Source organism: Sparus aurata, chromosome 19 (genome assembly GCF_900880675.1).
Source record: "Sparus aurata chromosome 19, fSpaAur1.1, whole genome shotgun sequence".
Lineage (NCBI taxonomy): Eukaryota > Metazoa > Chordata > Actinopteri > Spariformes > Sparidae > Sparus > Sparus aurata.
The window spans coordinates 26,069,299-26,092,569 of NC_044205.1; the positions used below are offsets into that span (position 1 = coordinate 26,069,299).

A 23,271-nucleotide genomic window follows, 5' to 3' on the forward strand; every position below is an offset into this window, starting at 1 on the left:
TGATTTCTCCAACTGGAGTTTGTAACTCTCTGCAAAACGTGCTGCTGGTTGCTTCCTGCTGCAGCACTGCATGGTCATACATGATCCGTGCGCGTCTGACTGGAGGCTTTTTTCTTTTCTACAGAAATATCTGTTTATTGATCGAGTCAAACCCACACTCAACCTCTGACTTTGCAACTATTAAATCAGGGATTATGCAAATTGCAACAGAGAGGGAGAGAGAGAGAGAGAGAGAAACACGCACAAAAGCGTTATAATTATTAAACTGTGCGGTTCTGAAACGCAGCGCCGCATGAGCGTTAATCCCTCTCCATCTCCATCTTTTGTTTTTTTTGATCGCTCCTGTCCTCCTTCTCTTTTCTCATTCTCCCCCCTTTCTTCCTCTTTCCTCCCCTTCTCTCTCTCTCCTCTCTCTCTCTCTCTCTCTCTGTGTGTGTGTGTGTGTGTGTGTGTGTTTTCCTCTCCGCCGTGTTCTGCTGGGGACTTGTGAATGGCAGCCAATGGGAGGGTTGCGTCCCCTCAGCCTCCTCTCAGCCTCCCTGACATCCAACACAGCGAGAAGTGATGCAGCGCGACTGAGACGCGCAGCTGAGGTGGAACAACGGGCAACACACACACACACACAAAAAGAAAAAGGCTGCAGTGATCGGATACACCGTGCGCCTTGTTCTCCTTCTCTCCAGCTCCGGGACGCGTTTTTTAAAAAACATCTACCACCTTCCTCCCTTCCTCGATTCTGAACTTCACTATCAGGTGAGCGGGGCTTTTTTTTATTGCGGTGTAACTTCTTCTTTGCGGGGGAATTGTCTCGTTTTTTTTCTTTCGCACTTCTCCTTTACGCAGCGTTGGAAGCAGATTCTGATTCTTGTCCGAGCCGGGTTATTCCGGGCTGCTCTCTTTCTCTCTCTCTCTCTCTCTCTCTCTCTCTCCCTCTCCCTCCCTCCCTCCCTCTCTCTCTCTTTCTCTCTCTCACACACACACACTCTTAATGATAATGATAATAATAATAATAATGATAATAGTGACCTGTGCAGAGATAGTTGCTTATATAAGCGCTTCGTCTTCGTGTTTCAGTGAAAGCGCTCGGAAAAAAAAAGCAAAATCCACATCGCCTAATTACCGGAGGCTTTGAATGTGAAATGAGTTTGAATGAAGTTGTCTGCTGGTGGTTCTTTCAACTTGCACTTCGATCAACTTTTATTTATTTTTTGGTGCGTGTGCGTGTGTGTGTGTGTGTGTGCCCAAACGGCTCCGTGCGTAATTGTCATCCGTGTGTCGGTGGAGGTCCCGCACGACGCGGCGCGTTTTTGCCCTGCGTGCTCCAAAAGATAACCAACCTTTGCCTCTTTCTTTTCTATCTCTTTCATGCTTTTAATTTTTTTTTATTTTTTGGTCACGCGTGACACTTAAGGCCTCTGCAACGCTCGCTTGAATCCGTCGGGGTGGGGGTGGTGGGTGTTGGTGGTGGTGGTGGTGGTGGGAGGGGGGGAGGATTTATTTCCTCCCTCTCCTCCTCCGATGATCTCTGCTGCAGCCGGTGGCAAATCCACGGGATGCGAATCGATGCAGGTGGGACAGCGCGCTCTGATAAAGGCGGGATGACTGTCTGTCTATCTGAGGTTTGCCTGCAGTCTCACTGTGATGCCCTGCTGCCTTTTTTTGTACTGGCTGGAGAGATGAGAGGGCCTGGCTCTCTGGCGATTATATTTTTGGGGTGTGGGGTGGAGGAGGTGGAGGTGGAGGTGGGGGCACCCTCAGTCAAGTTTCCTGTATGTGTGTGTGTGTGTGTGTTGATATCAGTCATGTGGCAGTGGATGTGTTTTAATGTCTGTTGCATGCTGAATAATGCAGACAATGAACTTAACTTACAGAGTGACTTGCCAGCAGAGCGAGGCGGTGCACACTGCTGCTGCTGCTGCTGCTGCTGCTTTGGAAAGTTTTTTTTTTTTTTTCCTCCCTGTTGCAAGCAGATTGCTCCATGTTAGTTATTGCGCTGGCTCAATGTAAGCCTGAGGTAATGTGCCTGAAGGCGGCCAAGAAGTTGTTTTGGGGGAGTTGTCAAAACCACCCCGGGAATATTCCGCAATAATCACTCCTCTGCACACACACACACACACACACACACACACATGCTTTTTAAATTACAAACAAGGACGGGCTCATCAGGGGAGACTGGGCAAAGATGCTTTACTTTCTGTAAAGAGTATGTTCACTTCTTCTTCTCCTTCTTCTTCTTCTTTCATTGGAACAACTTCCTGCTTGATTCCGGGAGGCGAGGAGCAGCTTGTTGAGCGGAGATTGTCTGAACCAGAACAGGTTTCTGTGGTCCAGGTTTTTCCCACACGCCTGGTTTTGAAGTTCAGAGATGAAAGGGACAGAGGAGAATCTGTGGCTGATCAAAGTCGTACAGGAAACACGGCAGGTACTGAATATTTAACGGCTCTGCAAATAGAGCTCCTGCCAGGGCGTGTGTGTGTGTGTGCGTGTGATGCACATACAGCTTGGATGTATACGTGTACGTATGTCCGAGCCGTGCGAGGCGGATTTTTGTATGAAGACATTGAACGTGGCGGTGCAGAGCCGATGTGACAGGCGGGGGGGACGGACACATCAGAGCCACGCGCATGTTTCTTTAAAGCACAACTCAGATCACAATAGACAGTCGCTCACATTTCATCTTCCTCTTCTCACAAATATCTTCCCTCCACCGGGGTCGAGTGCAGGCAGCTCGGGGGATGTTCCGCAAAAAACAGTCTGGATCCGTCAGGGGGCCCCGGCCTCCATCCTGTTCTGTCCCCGCGAGCCGTGACGTCACAGGAATGGCGGGTTTACCCGACGGCCAGACGATGATGGCCGGTGACCCGAGTTGATTACATTATTTGTGCTCCAGATGGGCAGCATCATTTTTGATGTGTCCCGCTCACAATATTGAACGTTTTTCTAGTCCGCTCTTCAGCGAGGCATCTGGAGCTAATAAAACCATATCCCTGCGTTTGTTGCCGAGGGGGGAAACGTTCCCCGGCCTCCTCTCCGCCCTCGCGGTCCTGCGCCCGGGTTACTTGTGGACATTTGTTGAGCCTGCGTGCACAGCGAGTGGCTTCAAAGCGTGTGCGTGCGCTTGGCGTGTTTTGAAGTCGGCGGCACAGAGGCACCCTCGGGGGGCCATCGCAGCTCACTAGATGCACCTTGATTGTTTGAGTGCATTAGTCACGGTCTGTAGGATGCGATAATAAATCATGACGTGGTTTGTGCCGCGAGTGCTCCGGGATTCCTCCGAAGACGCTCTGCTCGTGCCAAATATTTATCTGGAGTTGCTACTTTCAGCGCCAGCCAACTGGGCTTCTCTCTCTCTCTCTCTCTCTCTCTCTCTCTGTCTTTTCTTTTCTTTATCTTTTCTATCTTTCCCCCACAACAATGCCCCCTGCTGTCCAGCATAGACTCACCCTGAGGAAAGTGGCATATCTGACTCTCGGTTCTCCTCCTCCTCCTCCTCCTCCTCCTCCTCCGCTACCATGACATTGTCTTTGATTTCTTGAGGCTTCTTGTGACCATTAGAGCAAATTTCCTGCAGGCACAATGGCAACTTAATAACTGCTCCCTACTAATGAGACAGATTCCCTTCAGAGACGCCTATTTACGGAGCAGTCAGAACCGTAATTGCACAGAAACCAAAATAAAGGGAGACGTTCCTCTCGCCCGGCAACACACACCGGGAGAAGAAACGTGACGTCTGCTCCTATTTTTTCTGTTTTTTGCAAATCTCTTGGCGGTGGCCGGCGTCACCTTGCTCCCCCCCCTCACTCCCCCCCCCTCCTCCCCCCCGTGAAGGTCAACCCTGGGCTCGGATTGAATTTGCTGCGACTTAAAAAAAAAAAAAGACGTACGAATGAGCAGTTCTCGACAGGTTTCGGCGGAAAAAGGGATTTGAGAGAGCTGGACGGCGTCCAGGAGAGTAGAGCGTCACCAATCCCCCCCCCCCCACACACACACACCACCACCACCACCACCACCTCCACCGGGAAAGGGCCTGTTTTCTCTCCGTGTGCTGGGAAGATAAATGCACATGGATCAGACAGTTTACACCTCACTTAACAATGGCTAATTATCTCTCGCCTGCTTTGTGCAGGAGAACACCAATTACACAGGAATATACACATAAATCTATTTTCAAAGTGCTCGGGTGGCATTGTGTTGTGTATCTGTGTGTGTGTGTGTGTGTGTGGTTGTGTGTACAGTGCTGGATGCGGCTGATAGTATACAGTGCGCGGCTTAAGAGCCGGCGATAAGAGAAAGAGTCCAGCTTTATACAGTGCGGCACACTAGGAACCGATGTGACTATGAAATCACTTAGATTCATGTCTTTGGGGCGGGAGACAGACTAAATTGCTGCCAATGTTGAATAATGCAGTCTGCCAACAGCTTCTTCTTCTTCTTCTTCTTCTTCTTCTTCTCTCTTTTTCCTTCCTCCCTCTTCCCCCTCAAACTGTGGCTTGGCTCCACAGCTTTTCTAATTATGAAGTGGCTGAGAGATGGCTTCACAACTGCGATACTGTGGTGGTGGTGGTGGTGAGCAGGAGCTGGCCGAACAGCAATCTAACTGAATTACCAACAAAGCCTGACAGACTTGTGGAGTTTAGCGAAACATATTTGCAAAAGTAACATCCTCCCCTCCGCCCTCCCCCCGCCAACCACCACGACACCTACCTATCCAGTCGGGGAGCGTAGACACACCGGGATGGAGGATGGAGGAGGGAGGAGGGAGGAGGGGGGAACACATTTTGAAGTCGGCGCACATGCAGGCAGGAACGCACAGCAAACAAACACAGTACAAAGAGGGAAGGTGTACAGTTCTCCGCACGCTTCTCAGCACAATTTAACAAGATATATTAGTCACCCAGGAGGCAGCAGAAAGCCAGGCGTCCACAGTGTACCGCAGACGGCAGTCTGACAGTGGGAGATAGTGATTTACAACAAAGCCCCGTAGACCATGGCACAATTTCAGAGTTGCCGAAATGACACTGGTAAAGCAGGGGCATGAAAGTATATCCACCAGCCACGTCGCGTTTCTTACACCGTTTTTGCCCCGGGAAGGTTGTGGGAGAGGATGGAGAAGCGAAGAGGGGGGGAGGCAGATGACAAATCCAGGTATTGTAGCCGCCACACAATGCCGAGTCCGAGCCCGGGAGTGGAATTCTGTCCAGGGTGTCACCAAAAATAGGAGCACACAAAAAAAAACTTGGGGAAGGGGGAAGCCGCCTCCAAGGACACCGAAGCTCCCCTTCTTTCTTAAAATTCGAGGTGAAATCGATTTCCTGACCCCTGCGAGTGCACCGTCAGGGATGTGGATTGGATTTGGAATTAAATCTCTACGTCCGATATATGTGTGTGTGTGGAGGGGCGGGGAGGAGAGAGAAACAATAATCATCTTAATAGTGGAAATCACAGGTCCAGATCGCTATCGAAATCTAATCAGCTGTTTCGCCGGCTCCGGGCTGATCTCTCCACCACATTTCATGGGAATTTGTTCTTTTCCCAGACACCCTGCTGACACACAGATTAACTAACAGGGCTGACAGCACAACTTCCTTCGGCAGAGGTAAAAAAAAAAATCTGCCCTCCCCCTGATTTACATTTTCATTTTAAGATTAGAATAAACTTCATGTAAAAATAGACCTCTTTTGTCAAATTCGCATCTCGGGAGCGGCGTCGCCGTTCTCGCGTTTGGCGTGGAGAGGATTTTAACTCTCTGTTTCACTTGCCTGGGATTTTAACACAGCGCGAGGGTAAAGGACAGGAAATCCTCAGAGATGTATCACACCTCGAGTTGTCATCATCATCGGGTTGGAGCTCCAGGGTACCAACTTTAATAACTTCCCTCACTTCCAGGGATCCTGTATAACATCTAGAACAGCTCAGGTGAACAAATCCTTGCGAAACGAGGTTTGTGTCACCTGATCGATTCACTTATTTTGAAGAACTTCGCTGGCAAATGTCCATTCTTGATTGCAGTTGTCGTCATGTTGAGGTTGTTTTACCACAGATGCAAAAAGAGGCCGACTGGTTCTGGATTTTTGGGGCCTGATACCAACGTTGATCTACCAGCTGATGGTTTTACAGCATGTATGCAGAATATCTTCACAAATACTCATTATTTTTTGCAATGATTCCTCAAATGTGGTGATCAAAACCTCGCGGAAAAGACACGAACTTCGTAGAAGGCAAGATATTAACAGTTCAACAAGAAACTTTACGGACAAAAATGAAAATAAGGAAACTTTACTCAGAATTATAAAATTACAGCTGATCCCGAGCATCTTTTCTACATCAAGAATAAATATATTGACACCTATCAGTCGAGCATATATGCCAATACAGATATATCTGCGGGAGGCTAATATCAGCTGTCAGTATCGTTCAAGCAATATATCGCTCGGGCTTTAATCGTAAACAAAGCTGACTGACTTTCGGTCAGAATTGGGGGTCAAAACTTCAAGGTGAAAGTTTGCAACTATTCAAACTTCAAGAAAAGATACATTTTTCACTCGATTTGAAGTTTTTGAGTCTCATTCCGAGCTTGTCAAGTACTCGGGACGTTTTTTCGGGACATTTGGGACCTACGATCCCAAATTATTTGAAAAAAAAAATCAACTTTCTTCCAACTAAGAGGTTCAGATTTCCTTAATCTGGTCATCTGCTCCTGCACGTTGTCCGACAGCAACATCCTGGAGGTGATGTGCTGTACGATGCGAGCGTTGCAGCCCGCAGGTTAGCTCGTGCAGGAGGAAGAGTGTGAGTGAGTGCAGCAGACAGATCATGTCCGCAGGTCCTGCCTTTCCCCCCTCTAGTTGGATTCCTGTCGGTGCAAAGCCCAGAGGCTTAACTCTGGCTGCAGTAAGTGGACTGAGGAACGCTAAACACTGTCTGGGGGAAGGCTGCTGAACATGACAGCCAGTTAATAAGTGTATGGAAGACGAGCGAGTGCATGAAGGAGTGGTGTGGGGGGGGGGGGGGGGGGGGGGGCAACATTGTCCATCTGACTTTTGAGACTTTTGTGAAAGCGAAAGGCTTGAAGGCGAGGGTCGGATTGGTCGGGACGGAAAGCGGGGGGGATAATATTGACTGTCGGATGACGAGAGGGTAATAGGAGATCAGAGAGTCCAGCCACAGGACAAGGAGCATTAGCAACTGACTGGAGCACAATGAAGACAGAAGGAAGGGGGTGAAGGGAAAAGGGGTCGACTGGTGGATAAAAGAGGGGGAGACTTTGAAGGAGTGCTATGCTATGTACCGAGTACAGAGAGAGAGAGGTATGGCGGGGCGAAGGCGATAATGATGCTTACTTTACTCCTGCGAGGCAGCCGCAGTGAGAGCTGTCAGCTCCAGGCGACGCTGGCTGGTGGGACGATGCTGGGATGCCACTCGGTATGTTAACCCCCCCCAAGGAACCCGGTGACAGTATGTGATAGATTGCGGGCGTGCGATCACGTGTGTGTGCGTCTGTTTGCGAGTGTGAGATGCGACGAGGGGGCGCGGGGGTGTGTTTGTTTGTGGGCCCTCGTGCACATATCGCGGCGTGTCTTTGTGTGACTTTTAGCGTGTCAATTTTTTTCTTGGCAGCGGTGAAAGCAGAGTGATGTGATTTCCCCCCCCCCCTCCTCTAACAGCCTCCAGGAGTAATGATCCAGGTTATTGCAGATGACGTGTAACACCTCAAGCCAGCGGGCACTGGCGCTGCGAAAACCTGTCCTTATAGGTTAGGCTTCAGGGAGGCTGTTGTCTTGGTGCGCACAATCCCTCCGTCTCCCAGACCTGTCACCTTCACACGGCGGCCCCTCCTTCTGTGGATAATGGTCTCCTGTCTACGTCGTGAATGATATCTGGACTCCATTGTGCCGGCCGTTTCCTCCGCTGCGCCATTGTCCTGCAGAATGCCTTTGTGATTTCCCCTTTTTTTTTTTTTTGTCATGCCGAGGTACAATGTGCGAGCGGGATTCCGAGGTGCTGTAAATGAACAGGCAAACACATCAGCTGAAGGTCCTATTTACTTTCAATCCCCAGAGTGAAAAAGAGAGGTTTCTGCCATTGTTCTGCGACTTCTCAAAACATTAGGATGGTTCATTGTGAGCGAGGGGGGAAAATAGAAAAGACCTCCGCGCAAAAAACCTACCTGCCGAAAATCAAAGCGCCCGCGCCGCTCTGGGACCGCGCGTTCCTCAGGGAAGGACACAATACGAGCTTTCTGCAGCGACATGGGACGAGCAGTAATAGCAGCGCGCTACTGTATCGGGCCCGAATAATACCCAGGGCGTCTCTCAGGCAGTCAGGGGAGACCTGTCCCCTTTGAGAAAAGGTCACTCTCTGAGAACCCCAACAGCTGCACACCGAGCTTTGACACGAATAACTGACAAACGGATGTGTACGGGTCTCGCAGGCCTCCAATTACTGTTTGACGTTGCTGTCCATCACAGCGAAGCGGGGCAGGACCTGCCGGAGGACCTTCCAGTTTGCCGGAGCAGGCAGAGCCTCAGAGTCCGGCTGTGAGCTGGAGGAGCTGCGAGCGCTCTGCAATAATTGAGTTTGATCTAATGAAGGTAATGCCAAACTTGGGTTATTGTTTGCCCGAGGACAATGCGAGAGAGTTTGGGTTTCGTTGTTGGGAAAAGACGCCGGGGGAATTTCTTTGAAATGGAAAAATTGCATTAAACATTCCATTTGTATTAATTATATTGCGCCTCTTATTAACACTGGCGCTCTGTACAGCAGCAGCAGCAGCAGTGCTGCCGGTGGTATTGGGCTTAAAGCAGCACTCCAAGCAATAATATTAGAGGCAACCATCCATGCCTGAGGCACGCTTAAACTGCCTGTGATGTCACCGTATGAATGAATACAGCTTTATTCTGAAGCATTGTGTCTAGACCTTTGGTCCTGCGAGACATCAGTCACTCAAGTTAGTCACCACTAGATTCAATTAATCATAGCCTTAATTCAATCCGATGGTCGGGCCTCCCAGCTGTAAGCCTCTAAGTGGGTTTTAAGAGAGCTGCAGTCTGCTGGTGTACAGTCCTCTCCATGCAGGAGCTGAAGGGCTGCTGCCTGTCTAGCGGGGATTTAGTGACACTCCAGAGGTCAGGGGTCGCGCTGGAAGTGGGAGGCGGGGTCGTTAAGCAAACACAACGCCAAAAAAAAGTGCATCTGCGCAGCGGACGACCGACCCATCAGCCCTCCCACGTGAAACACAAGGAAGCATGTGGCTGACATGTGTGTGTGTGTGTGTGTATGTATGCATGGACACACACAGACAAACACACACACACACACAGACTACAATGTCAGGAGTCGACCTACGGTAGCAGGAGCGGGCGCTTGTGAGATGCAGTGTGGATCTCCTCCGTCTCATAAATAATGGACGTCGGTGAAGCATCTGTCAACTTTTCTGTCAACCCTGTTCCAGATGGGAGTCAGACAGGCCAGGCCGGAGCAGCGTGTTACATACACATAACAAACCTCCATCCAGTGTGTCTCACGCACCCTGCGCCCTGTTTACATCAGCACGCTGACACCCGTGCTCACCTACACGCCTCAACCTATCTGCTGATTTATTGGGTCCTGCACCCGGGCTTCCTCGACCGTTTCTTCTTCAGCTCGCTGCAGACACACACACACACGGACGGACCCAGATTCTGATCACTGCAAGAAAGAGTGCAACCTCCCTTTGGTACACTAAATAAAAGTCGAGAAAAAAAAAAAAAATCTGTTCTCTGTCTAAATACACAAACATTTCTCAGAAAAACCTCTCGGAGTAAACGCATCAGTAGCACCTCCTCCCTCCTCGCTCGGCGGCGGGGAGCCGGTAAACACACACCTCCGCTGCCTTTTTTCGTGTTTGTTGACTTAAATATGGCACAGCTCGCTTCACATTAAACACTCGCTGTGAGTTCCTCGCCGACACAGCCGCAGAGCCGCGCGCTCACTAACTCATACTTCCTTGACATCTGGCATCAGAAAGAGAGAGAGGGAGAAAACTCTGGGTGTGTTGTCCGCGGGCACGAGGCCAGGGAGGGGACGATCGAGGGAGCGGAAGGAGCGAGCGCTAGAACAAGTTTTTCGGCGGTAGGATGAGTGGGCCGGGCGCTGCCGGGTGGCGGTTACTGTACGGTTGCTTTATGGACTAAAGCGCCGTCTTCCCGGCCTTGTCGTAATAGAGGATTCAGCTCATAAAGCAGCATCATGATTTGCAATAAGCAGAGTTAGGGGAGAGTAATGAAGGTGTAAATCAACTGAGCCATTCTTTTTTTTTTTTTCTCGTCTCCTTCTTCTTCTTCTTCTTCTACTTCTTCTTTTAATTTGACATTGGCAGTCCCTCTCCCCCTCGCTCTCCTTTCTCTTCAGTCCGCTCCCCTCTCCTCCATCACCACCTCCACCTCCTCCTCCGCTCCTCCTCCCCCCCTTCTCTTTCTCTTTCTCTTTCTCCCTTTGCAGTAATGGAAAGCCTGGCACGCTGTAATAAAGCAGAGTGAGCAGCAGTATTAGTAAACAGTCTTTGCAATCATTCAGCCAAGTCCAACTCCTTTATTTCGTGTGTGTGTGTGTGTGTGTGTGAGGGGTTTGTGGGCGTGGGGGGCTAATGAATGAGGATGGAATGAGGAGTATTTAATTCCAGTCTGGGAGAGAGGGGACTATTTGTTGGGCCTCCTCATAAGAACGCTTTTGTTTTCATTTTTTTCACAGAGGGTTTGAGACAAAAAGCCTCCCTCTTCTTTTTTTTGTGTGTGTGTGTGTGTGTGTTTTTTTGTCAATGGTGGCGTCGAGAATGTCGATGCAAATGTGCTGCACACAAAAAAAAAAGAGTAGCAGGACCACACAGCCGCCAACGCCACCGAGAGAGAGACGTCATCAGAATATTTCTGAAATGGAGCAGTAAGTCGGATTGGAAGCAGTCATCAAAAATAAAAAGAGAGAGCAAGAAAGAGAGAGAGAGAGAAAGAGAGAGAGGGGGGTCCAATACTGCGGGAGTTTAAAATGCCTGGCTGGGAATCATGTTAAAATTTCCATTCCTCGCTCCAAATCGATCGTATGGGTCCCTGCTCTCCAATATCCGTGGTCACCTTTGCTATAAAGTAGGGTATTACTTCTTTAATGCAGTGGGGTTTCGTTCTGTGACCAGCGAGCGGAGGAAGGAAAAGAAATGTATCTGGTGACCTCAAACACAAAGAAATGATGGCCGAGGATAATGAAAGAGAGCAGGCTGAATTTCCAACACATATATATATGTTTATATATGTGTGTGTGTGTGTGTGTGTCGCTTTGCCAGTTCATGAGCAAGATTAGTTGCTTGAAGTCCGCCCATGACATTGGGTTGAATTATTTTCCCCCGTCTGCCTGTTTAACTCCAGGTAGCCTCCGCGGACGCGTTAATGCAGTATTGATTGTTTATCTGTAATAACACCATGCTGTTGCCGCGCTGGTAACAACAGGGGAGAGAGGGAGGGAGGGAGGGAGGGAGACAGGGGACAGGGGTTTTAGGGACGGAGAGGGGGGAGGGTGGTGAGGTGGCGATAGATAACGCACTATACCCTCTTTTGACTGGTGGCTGCCGATTGTGAATCTGGGGGTAAAACGAGGTGGCTGAACATATCCTATCTGGCGATAGTCCAGGTGTGAAATGGGAAATAGAAACTGGGGTGAAAACGTCAGTGCAATGTGGCCGCCGCTCGATAAGGCTGTCTCGTGTCTCGGAATAATTCAATCTCCCGGTAACTTCCCCCCCCCTTAGTGCCAACGCCGGCGTCCACCCACTCTCTGCCCCCGGGCCCGGAGCCCATATGGCCGGCTACAGTGCCTCTCCGTGACCTATGGCCGGGGCCTGTTGTTCAGCCAACCCCCCCGAGGAGCTCGGTAATTACAAATAAGCTGGAAGTCGCACCAGCCACGAGAAAAAGGTGAGTGTGATTAAAGATGTGTGTACAGCAAAGTTCAAGGGGTGCTCCGATGGCGTGCCAGCATATTGAATCGTGTGTCTTGGCAGCGCTCGGGAATCAAAATGCTAACTCGGATCAATCAGGCTTCTTTGTTCATTAGAGTTCGTCCGTCCCCAGGAGTGGCAATGAAAAAAAGGAAAGGGAAAAAAAAAAGAAGGGAAACAAGCCGCGGCGGCGCTCATTTCGGTGATGAGGCCGCCGTCCCTCAGGGATAACTAGCCGCGGTAAATAAACATGAGTCACAGTTAAGGTCAGAGGAGATCATGGCCGTCTGTTGTCCGTCTCTGAGGACGCCGCGGATCCCTTTTGACGTGATTGGATTGAGAAGAAGTGTGTCGGCGGTGCTGCAGGACGGATTCAAACACGCGGCAGAGAGAAATCCTCACATTTCATTCCTCCGCTAACGAAATATGTATTTATACGAGGCGTTTCGATTCCGATGCCATCGCAAGCCGCGCGGCTTATTCCTGAACGCTATTCATACAATTCATATTACTTTCATTTGTTTGGTTGTTGTTGTTGTTGTTGGTTTTTTTCTTGGCGTATCCCAGGGCTGTGCTGATACTCCCTGTCACAAATGGCTTTCTTAACACTCGGATGCCTCGGTGGTTTTAGTCGGGCGCTGTTTCGGGAGAATCTTGGACCGATTTAAGAACAGACGAGAAGCCAAAAGCGTCGGCGCACGTCTGTAGCTCCTCTGAAGCCTCGACTATTAATAATGTAAAAACAGGTGCTCCTAACTGTCGCCGTGTTGTTTTATGGTGGGCTTCTAGGAAAGGTCATTACTCTTAGTCGAGGGGGGAAGACACATTTTCTCAGGCGCTGCCTTTTATTAGGGCCATATTTTAGGGTGTGTGATGTCTTTGTTTTAGCTCCATGTGTTATTTAGTGTTGTGTGTTTGCAGCCCGCCTGGCTGCTGACCCGCTGTTACAGTCGATACGCCGCACAGAATGGAAATGCGCCTCCACGACGCGTTCTCTCGCGTAATTGTCACGACGGGGGAGTCGAGGGGGGGAGGAGGAGGAGGCCGAGACAAAACGTGGGAACACAACTCCTCCGCTGATTTTTCAATTCACCGCGCCGAGGTTGACCTTTTTATGTGGCCTTGAATCAATGCATCTGCTTCCAGAGACCCGCTATTCGTCTTTATAAAAAAAAAGGCGTCGATCTTATACCCTGGCCGGGGTGATATTATTAAGAGATATTGATATAAAGATAACGGCTTTTAATTAGCGGATTAAATGTGAGTGTTACTCCTGCGTTGATGCGGCGCTGGCCTTTTGCTCCAGACTGCGGCGGGGCTAAACGCACAGAGAAAAACAGACTGCTGCGCTTCGCTGCACACACTTGGGAGGCTGATTTGCATGGAGACGGAGGCTCCCATAACCACCAGTGTATCACCACAAAGGCCACACTGGGGGGGGGGGGGGGGGGGAAGCAGGAAGCCGGCAGACTCCCCCCCCCCCCCTCCATTGAGCCTCCTCCGTCCTCCCCTCCTCCGCCATTGTCAGCCCCTCAGAGGAGAGCTGTGTTAGACCACACGGCCCGCTGGTGACCAAACATGTGCGCCGGTGAACAACACAGGGAAGCAAACAACCGAAGGATGCTTACATGTCACCGGCTGAATGCCATCGAGCTATTATTCCCCCCTTTTTTTTTTCTCCGTCTCGTGCCCGTTTGTTCCCCCACGCCGCCGCCGCCGACGTGAGGATGACCACATCTGTTTGCCCACCATGGCACCAGGCGTTATTAATCTCCACGAGAGGACATTTAGCGGAATCAAACCTCCATTTATTAGCCCCTAGCGCGGGATTGGAGAACTGGCGAAAGGGAGATAATGACTTTTAAGCTCCCCATTTAGTCAATTAATTTCTGAGAAGTGGTATCAGAAAAGTGCTCGCTTAAAAAATAAAAAAAAGAAGAAGAAGAAGTGCGAGTCTCTGTTGTTTATGATGACACAGTTCAAAACCGTATTTCTGGGCTGAAAGAGTCATTATTTGGCGACTGGAGCTGGAACAAAACGCTGCTGCCCTAATACACTAAAAGAATCTGGAGTGACTTCAGAGAGTAGATGGGACTCTTTAAAATAATACGCTGGGAGGGTCCTCGGCTAGCCGTCACATGGCCCGACGGTAAACACAGCACACAAACAAGTGCTGCAAGTTCATAGAAGCTCCATCTTTGCTTCTTCTTCTTCTTTTTTTTTTTTTTGTCAAAGTGACAACGGGGAGAGAGAAAAACAGAAAGAGTGCGAGGAGTGAGCTGAAAGACAAGAGCCGAAAAAGAGCGAGCCGGAGAGAGAGAGAGCTGGCAACCCGCAATTTAGTCCAGACTGTGCAGACATGAAATCAAGAGCACTAGAGGAAGGGTTACTTCAGGAAGCCCTCTGCGGGTTTCTAAACTGGGCCACTCCGACGATGACGGCGGCGGCGGCGACGGTTGTGAGAGCTTTTCGGACTGAGTGATGCGGGCTCGGCTGAAGGATGGCACGGCGGAAATACCCAGAAAACAGGGAAAATAAGGGGAAAGGGGGGCTCTCATTGACTTGGCCCAGATTGTATGATTTATATGGGTTATTTGGTATGCATTTGGGCAGCGAGGCAAGGTAATGTGTTTGCAGTGAGCTCTGGAGCGGCTCGCTGGGATGAATGCTGTGGGGGACACTCCCCCTGATTCAGACGGCGAGGGGGGGGGGGGGGGGGCCGGGATCGTATGAGCTAATTTGTTTGGATTACTGTCATTCAGTCAAAGGCAGAGTCTCACATGGCTGTCATGTACGATCAGGACGTTGATCAAACACATCAGTCGACATAAAGGTCTCGCACCGAAAGCCTTCTTTATGTCTCCGCTTCCAGTCGTTTGCAGATCCAATAACTTCCTCCGAGGCGACGAGGAGGCACTAACGCTGCCATGGCGCGTCTTCTCTTGAAACTAGTATAAAGAAAATGGCCCCAAAAGACATTTTTATATAAGTATTTTTAATTCAGATGTCTGTTGACTCTAATACATCAAGAAAATAAAACATTTCTGTCCTTGAAATGTCAGAAAACTGGCATGTTTAACTGGATAACGCCTCGTTTGTTTTTGTAAACATAAAATGTCCATTCATTGGCACTTAATTAAACCATAAACACACATACAGTTTTCTTCTTATCTATATTCTGAAGGTTCCTACAGAGGAGTTTGTCCATGTATCGCTGATAACCCCATTTATATTTCATTTATTCCTGAAAAAAACGGCGCAAATGTACCTTTTCTTTGCCGTTGACGGTGTTTTCTGATTCGTGGGCTGATAAAAAAGACATTTTTTACACATTTCCCTCTGTAAAACCTTCAGACTTTCATATCTAACATGTTGAGAATGTACAATTTTATATCTACTGGCAGTGTTTTCAGATTTAATGTTATATTAAGATATGAAATGAGGAGCCTGCCTTCATCCAATGTTCAGATTTCTGCTTTTTTTAAAACTATATAATGCCTCGTTTGTATATTTAAACATGAAACTGAATAAAACTTTTAATGCAAAAAGTAATTGTCTCACTCTAAGTTAAGAACTTGGTAAGTTTCATCTTGATATCTATGAGTTTAAATTTTTACCCTATTCGCTGTCTCTGTCATAATACGTATCGTTAAAGGACATATTCTCAGACTCTGAGCCACAAATCTTTACTTCAGTAGCAGCAAGAAGCAGCAAACTTCCCAGTTTTATTCCTGTCTATAATCTGAAGGTCTTTCACAGAAGAGTGTGTTCATATATCATTCACAGCCTGATTTATAGAGCATTTTACTCCTAAAAACATGGCGGAAATTCACTTTTTTTATGGCTTTTGACTGTATATCTGACTTACGGAGTGGTGCAAAGTGAAATCTACAGTTTCTCATGTACAAAAAGTTTATTTTGGGCTTAATTTGTGCAATTTTTTAAACAAGATGATGCCTTATTTGCATAAAATATCTGAAAACATGTATAGTCTTAATGTAATTGAGGTTTAACGGCGATACCTATTAGTCAAAATGTTAACCCGGCTCACCTGCAGTGTGTTGTTAAGAGTACAAGTGTTGGGAGCAGAGCTTGGACTGAAACTTAATGTGCTATTTAGAAGCAGAGAGGAGGACTTGGTGCTGTTCCAGTGTTGTAGGTTGAATCCTAATTTTCGACTGGAGCGCTCCGGCGCTGACATTCAGACATCCAGTCAAGAAATTTCCTTTCAGCTTTGCATTCCAATTTGACTGGAGGGATTTTCAGCTGTTTATTTTATGATGATGATTTTTTTTTTTTTTTGCCCTTCCCCTCCTCGCCGCCGTCATCTGTCTGAAATCTCCTTTTAGTGATCAATTTCCTCGCCTTAATCTGTGAGGCGCGCGGCGTCTGTATGTCAGATTGGAGCGGGGGGTGAAGTTATTTTCAAGACAATGCGACGGTGTGTCTAGACGCTGTTTCTCAGCTAAACAAAAGATCAATATATATTGACAGGACTCTGAGGGATTTTTTTTTTCTTTCTGTCTTTTTGTTTGGTCGCATCTGTGTCCATTTTGCTTGCAAGGACACGAGACACACGGTTTGTTTTTTTGGTTCCAATCAGGAGAGCGAAGGTTCATCCAGCCTCCTAGTTGTTGGTTTTTTTTGGTTTATCTGCCAGTGGGAGCTCGGTTGTGAGCCACTAACCCACATGGGCGATAAGACAAATGGACCCGGATTTGGGTCGAACGCATCGGATTCCCAATTCACGCTGTGGATTTCTACAAAAAGAAGTGACGGCCCCTCGACGAGGAAGAGGAGGAGGCCGAAAGAGAGGCAGCGATGGTGGAACAACCTGCAGCTGACACCTCCGCACATTAGCAGCCTTTAAGGGCCTCCTCTGTGGATTGTAACATCGCCGTGTTACCTGTGGCACCGGTGCCCAACCTGCCTCCCTCCTCTACCCCCATCGCCTCACCCTCCCTCCCTCCCTCCCTCGTCTCCCCTCGCTCGTCGCCCTGGCTGACATTCTCCTCTCTCACTTTTAATTGCACCCCCGGGGCTCTTTCCTGGGTTGCTGTGGAAGTCTCCGGCTCAACGGGCGCGATAGGGTGCTTTGCCGTGTCGCTCATATCCCTCGTTAGGTGTGTGTGTGGGGGGGGGGAATCAGTAAGAGAAGGTGGGGAGAGGTAGAAGAAGGTACGACGACGAAGAAGAAGAAGAAGAGGCGTAGGCCCCCGTTGTAGATTAGGCTAAAATGCCATTCAGGCCACGTTGTGTGTATCAGCACACGTGCAGCTGAAAGGCCATTAGCCGAGGCCAGATCCAATATGTATTGACGAATGCATTTGTGCGACTCGCCCGTGTCCCCGTCTCTATCCTCGTGGTCCGTGTGTTCGATAAAACCAATAGATACATTTAATAGCTAATTGTTCCGATTCAAAATGTTATCCCAGGCAATTCTTTGAGCGTAGAAATTCGAAAAAATTGGCAGCAGACGCATTAATCTTGCTTACAGCCGGCCGCACAACCAAACACGACGCGATGCACACAACGAGTCGTTGTTGCCCCGCGTGGACGAACTCCACACAAATCTGTGACAGGCAATTTAAAGCAATTTACTTTTTTTCATTTTTCATCAAGCATTTTTTTTTTTTTTTAATGCAATTAAATGCCACATGATACGAAGCGAAAGACGGTGGCGGGCGCGAGACAGCGAGACAAAGCGAACGAGAGTGAGAAGGAGAGAAAATAAAGGCAGCCTTGTGCTTGCTGTAAACACTGCCTCTTAACTGGGAGAATATAATTATGGTGTCATGTTCTATTACACACCTTCATTATGACGACGCTGCTCCCAGAGAAAGCGAACAGGGAAAGACGAGACCTGTGGCTTCCTTGGTTTTTTTGTTTTTTTCAGCGACTGGTGTTCAAGGAGGACGGCTGCGAACGAGAACACAATCATCGTTTCCCTGTCATGGTTACACAGCTTCTGGTTCTTTAAAAAGGTTTTAAAACAACTTGTGTTTGTAGTTTTTGGCTTTCAGTTCATCGATTTTTTGTCGGTAATGTTGCAAGTTACTTTCTGAGATCTGGGAACAATTGTCACATTGATAAACTGGAGTCGGACAGCGGAGAGAAGCTTGTTCGGCTGCTAGAAACTTGGTGGAAAACAGATGGCAGTTTCAAGAAACGCTTGATTGATGGTGACTGGATTGAACCATCAGCCAATCAGATCGAGTCGGACAGCTAGTTGGTAAACAAAACTCTTACCAAAATCAGGCTAGACAAGAGCAACAACATATTTTCCATCCAAATCGCCGTTCTTTGCTCTTCTTTCAATTAAATAAACTCTCCAGTTCTGATATAACTGATGCTATAGCAGCTACGCTAACCTATTGAGGAGCCCACGGGTTATGGTTAGGGTTAATGTCCATCTAACATCCATCATCAAGTGTCGTTCAAGACAACAAATATCGGTAGTTCCGACAACAACAAAGGCTCTGCTGCCACAGTTCGGCTAAGTTTCCAGGTAAACCTTGTAGGTTAGGGGATCAGGGTTTGGGTGAACTCAAGAAACTTACATTACGTTGCGGTGACAGTGACCGGACGAACCATCAACCAATTAGATCGACAGTCGGAGAGTGCTACCACCAGCACGGCTACTTGGTAAAAAAAAGACCATATTTTCCATCGAGGAAAACCCTTCATCACCGTTCTTTGCTCTTCTTTCAAATAAATAAACTCTCCGGTTCTGATATAACTGATGCTATAGCAGCTACGCTAACCTCTTGAGGAGCCCACAGGTTATGGTTCGGGTTAGGCTCCATCTAACGTCCATCGTCAAGTGTCATTCAAGACAACAAATATCGGTCGTTCCTACAACAACAAAGGCTCTGCTGCCACAGTTTGGCTAAGTTTTCAGGTAAACCTTGTGGTTTAGGGGGTCAGGTTTTGGGTTAACCCAAGAAACTTACATTACGTTGTGGGTGTGACGCAACTTGACTGCGTTAGTGAGTTAAAAGAAGTCGTCGTTGACTCCTTGTTTCACACCGGACACCAACAGCAACCATCCATCCTCCATCTCCTCACGTCCTCCTTTGCAGCTGTAATAACCACTACAGCCACCGATGGTCGCTACAACACAACAACTGTAAATCGCTGTTGCTTTCAAGGTCCAACTCATGATATTTCGGATGCGGAAAGGCTCTTTCGGCCACAAGGGTGTGGGTTGAAGCCTTGCAAGATGGATTTGTGAGCACACATTAATGCATGAGTGCGCTGAAATGTACGTAATGTAAATTTAAAGCAGGCTGTAAACTGTGTTGGAACTGTTTTCTCTTCCACTTCAGTGCAGTTAAAACTGACTGGCTGCTCTTCGCTTCTTGACCTATCAGAATTCCCTCTCAGCGGTGTTGCCACATTATCATCATTAGTAATCTGAGTAATTAACTGGGTGCCAATAGAAGCAAAAGGCCAGAAACAAGATCCAAGTTGTGAGAAAATCAGAAACCGCCCTCGAGCCTTCCTTCTGTTGTCCTTCGTGCTTCACCCTCGTACGGCGCGAATGTAAAGAGGCAGGCATTTTGTCCTCGCCACCGGGCTACATGCGGCACCATAGCATTCTTAACCCGCCGTGACATTTTTTGACATGGCAAAATAAAGCTTTAGCTGACTTACTCCTGGTCGTGGTCCCTTGTCAAGAGAATTATCAGGGCAGGGAGCTGTACAATATGGCTTCCAGGGTATGACAAATGTGGTCAAGGGGGCGAGTGCTCCTTGGGGACGTCGGAGCCCTCCATACAGTGGAAGCATTAGCTTTCCACGGTGACATTATGAAGAAATCTATTGAAAAGGCCGACTTCCCAGTGCTGGGGGACTGGAGGTAGAAAGCTTCATGAGTCCACCCCAGAGACCGACTGGTATTTCCAACTACGCCGAAGCCTACAGCAAATCAATAGCTCAAAGTCCCACATGCTCCTCACCGGCATCAATTAAGTAAATTCATAAAGTCGAGTGCGCTGGGAGTTAGGGGGAGGGAAATAAATAAAAAAAAAGGGAAAATGCTAGAGAGGGAGAGAGGGAAGCAAGGCGAAAACCATCCAGTCATCTCGCAAAATTTGTATAGGAAGCAAGTAGAGAGAGCGGTGGCGGTCTGAGAGGCCGTTTCTCCATGGGCGTTATTAAGAAGGCTGACAGTCCATCTCACTTTCACCTGCCTCCATCAGCACACGCACTGTTGACCCGCGGAGTCTTTTTCTTTTTTTCCCCCCTCGCTCTCTCATGCTGAGCCAGGCAGAGGACACATGCAAAGTGACTGGCTTTCAGCGGAAAAAGCCCAGCGATAATGCATATCAGCTCCGGCCTATGCAAGCAAAGCAGGCAAGTGAGGGAGGGAGAAGGGAGGGAGGGTGGATGCCAGTTAGAGGGTGAGGGTGGGGGTTGGTGCTATAAACTGCAACGCATGAGGGAAAAGAGAAAGAGGGGACCTAACCCCCTCAGCTTCGACGGCTCTCAATTTGCCTCATAAGGGGAAAGCAGGGCATGCCTTGGCTGCCTTTGGAAGACAGGTAGCGTAATGGATGGGCCAGTCTCCCAGCCTGACTGCTGACGCTGCTCTGACAGGACGTTTCTACCTCTCCTTCACCTCCCCTCTCTCCGTCGCTCTCCCCCGTTTGCCCCCTAGTCTTGTCACGGTAACTAAATCAGAGATCAAAAAAACTTTTTCAAAGCAGGTGTCGCTTCTCCACCGACGTCACATCCAGACGGCATCCGAAGTTCTTAAAGACGGTTTGATGGCGTCTGGTTTGGAGGCAGCGACCCGAACAGTTGTCAGTCCTGGTCAATATTTTATTGGCGTTTGATCATATAGGGGCGGGGTTAGTAGGCTCCAAAGTTAATCAATATAATCACGAATGCCCTTGGGTCGATCAGGGCACAGTTGACGTAAAGAAAACAAAAAATCTATCCGATGTTTGTCTCCCTTTGGATTCCTCCCGCTACATTTAACCAACTAGCTGATGTATTTACATCTACTTTGGTGACAGTGAACTGATTTGCAGTTGTTTTGATAATCAATTAGGCTATTTTACAGCTTTCTCTACAGCAACAATTAACAGGTTTTCTCTGTCTTATAATTATAAAGTGAATACAGTCTGTTGGTTGGAGAAAAACAAGCCAAAAAACCCTGCAAAGTCGGCTAATATACACAAAATACAAACCAGGTCGAACAAGCTAACATGCTACTGGAAAAACCTTAGTATTTTCTTTATAATACAATGTTTATTCTGTTTCTTTTGGTCAGAAAATCATAATTTGCAGACCACAAACTAATGTAGGCCAGCACAAAATACAAGTGTGTGCTAGCTAGCTAGTGAACAAGCTAGCATGCTACTACATAACTGTAAACTGGTAAAGTAAGGCTCCATTGTTTTAATGATTATAAACTTTGAGTTCTGGACAAAAAAAAATCACAAGTTCCTTCCTTTAAAATATGTCAGAGAAGTCAGTTTGCTATCTAGGAAGTTAACAAGCTAGTAGCTACAGTTTAGTAAACTGCTATTTAGCTACAACAGTTAGTTTTCTTGCCAGTTAGCTAACAGTTTTTGGCAGTTAGACCATTTTTCACCAGGTATGTGGAGGCAATGTTGTGTGCTGTCATGTGTCCTCTCTCTTTTCTTTGTGTCTTTTATAATTTTATACTGCTGGGTCTGTTTTTTTTTATCCTTTCTCTTTTCTTTCTTTGTTATCATTTTTGGAGCTAAAGCTTTGTAAACTGCTATTTAGCAACAGCAGATAAAGTTAGCTTTCTTGTCAGTTGGCTAACAGTGTTCGGCAGTTAGACTGCTTTTCACCAGGTATGTGGAGGCCATGTTGTGTGCTGTCATGTGTCTTCTCTCTGTTCTTTGTGTCGTTTATAACTTTATACTGATGGGTCTGTTTCTTTTATCCTCTCTTTTCTTCTGTTGTTATCATTTTGGAGCTGCAGTTTTGTAAACTGCTATTTAGCTACTACAGAAAGTTGGCTAACTGTTTGGGTAGTTAGACGGCTTTTCACCAGGAGGCCATGTTGTGTGTCTTCTCTCTTTTCTTTGTGTCTTCATAACGTAAAGCTGTTTCTTTTGTTTCTTTTGTCCTCTCTCTTTTCTTTCTTTGTTAGCATTTTGGAGCTACAGCTTTGTAAACTGCTACATAGCTCCAACAGATAAAGTTAGCTTTCTTGCCAGTTAGCTAACAGTTTTCTGCAGTTGCACTGCTTTTCACCAGGTTTGTGAAGGTCATGTTTTGTGTTGTTACGTCTTCTCGCTTTTCTTTGTGTCTTTTCTAACTTTATACAGTGTTTGGGCTTTTTTGTGATTCTTACTCGGTTTCTTTTCTTTCTTGTTCAAAGTTTTTCGGGGGCTGTTTTGAAAACTGCTTCATAAAAGAGCTGAAGTTTACTTTTCTTGCTAGTTAGCTAACAGTTTTCTGCAGTTGGACTCTGTTTTCACAGGGTATGTGAAGAAACTGTGAAATAAGGCTTTTTTAACAGAATATCTTTAGATTCTGAATGTTGGTCAAGCCAAAAAATCATTTCTTGTAGCCCTCAAAATAACATATGTATACACGCCAGTGTTAACTTGCTAGTGAATGAGCTAGCATGCTACTAGATTCTTTTCTTTTTATCTTTTATGACTTCATACAGTGTTTGGGCTTTTTTTCTGTGATTCTCTCTCTCGCTCTCTTCTTCTTTCTTGTTCAAAGTGTTTCGGGAGCTGTTTTGAAAACTGCTCCATAAAAGAGCTAAAGTTTATTTTTCTTGCTAGTTAGCTAACAGCTTTCTGCCGTCAGACTCAGTTTTTCACCAGGTGCGTGATGTTGTGTGTAAACTAAGCAAAGTAAGACACACACAACATTGTTAATAAGACAAGTTCACAGTCGTCGAGGGTCTTTACGTGGTTTTGGTGTCGGTGCCCTCGGCGCTCTCTGGTTTTGGCCAGTGGGAGTAAAAGTAAACAAGATCGTCAGACTGTCTCCATGAGACGGTTGAACAAAGAGCAAAATAGCTGAAAATGCAAAACTGCATCAAACTCTCCATTATATGTGTTTGAACCAGATCTGTCTTTGCTGTGAACAGCTTGACAGACGGGTACAGAAGTGAAATATGCAGCTACTGTATTTTGTTTATCGAAGCCGACAAAGACACCCAGCCGACATCAAAACCCCCGCGCCAAGTTTGCTATAAAGCCGTCCCCGTCAATGTGGCGAGACATCTGTTTGTGTAAAGCTCAGTGGTTGTTCTCTGACATTGCTTGATGTTTTGTTTTTTCTCTGGTATCAGATTGTTCAGATCC

The 23,271-nt window shown here is 47.5% G+C and overlaps 1 protein-coding gene across 7 annotated transcripts in view; it reads left to right on the forward strand.

Moving 5' to 3' along the window:
* Nucleotides 1–439: 439 nt before the first annotated feature.
* The window catches only part of LOC115570074 (cadherin-6-like), a 74,126-nt gene continuing 51,294 nt past the window's right edge, over nt 440–23,271 (forward strand). Inside the window, exon 1 of one of the 7 annotated variants that reach the window (XM_030398336.1) lies at nt 440–753. The gene's annotated coding sequence lies outside the window, so the exon portion shown is untranslated. Of the gene's footprint in view, nt 754–1,512; nt 1,620–2,294; nt 2,423–11,855; nt 11,940–21,545; nt 21,570–21,691; nt 21,796–23,271 lie in introns of those variants that run through there. The other 6 variants (XM_030398339.1, XM_030398338.1, XM_030398337.1 and 3 more) reach the window with 6 other exon arrangements.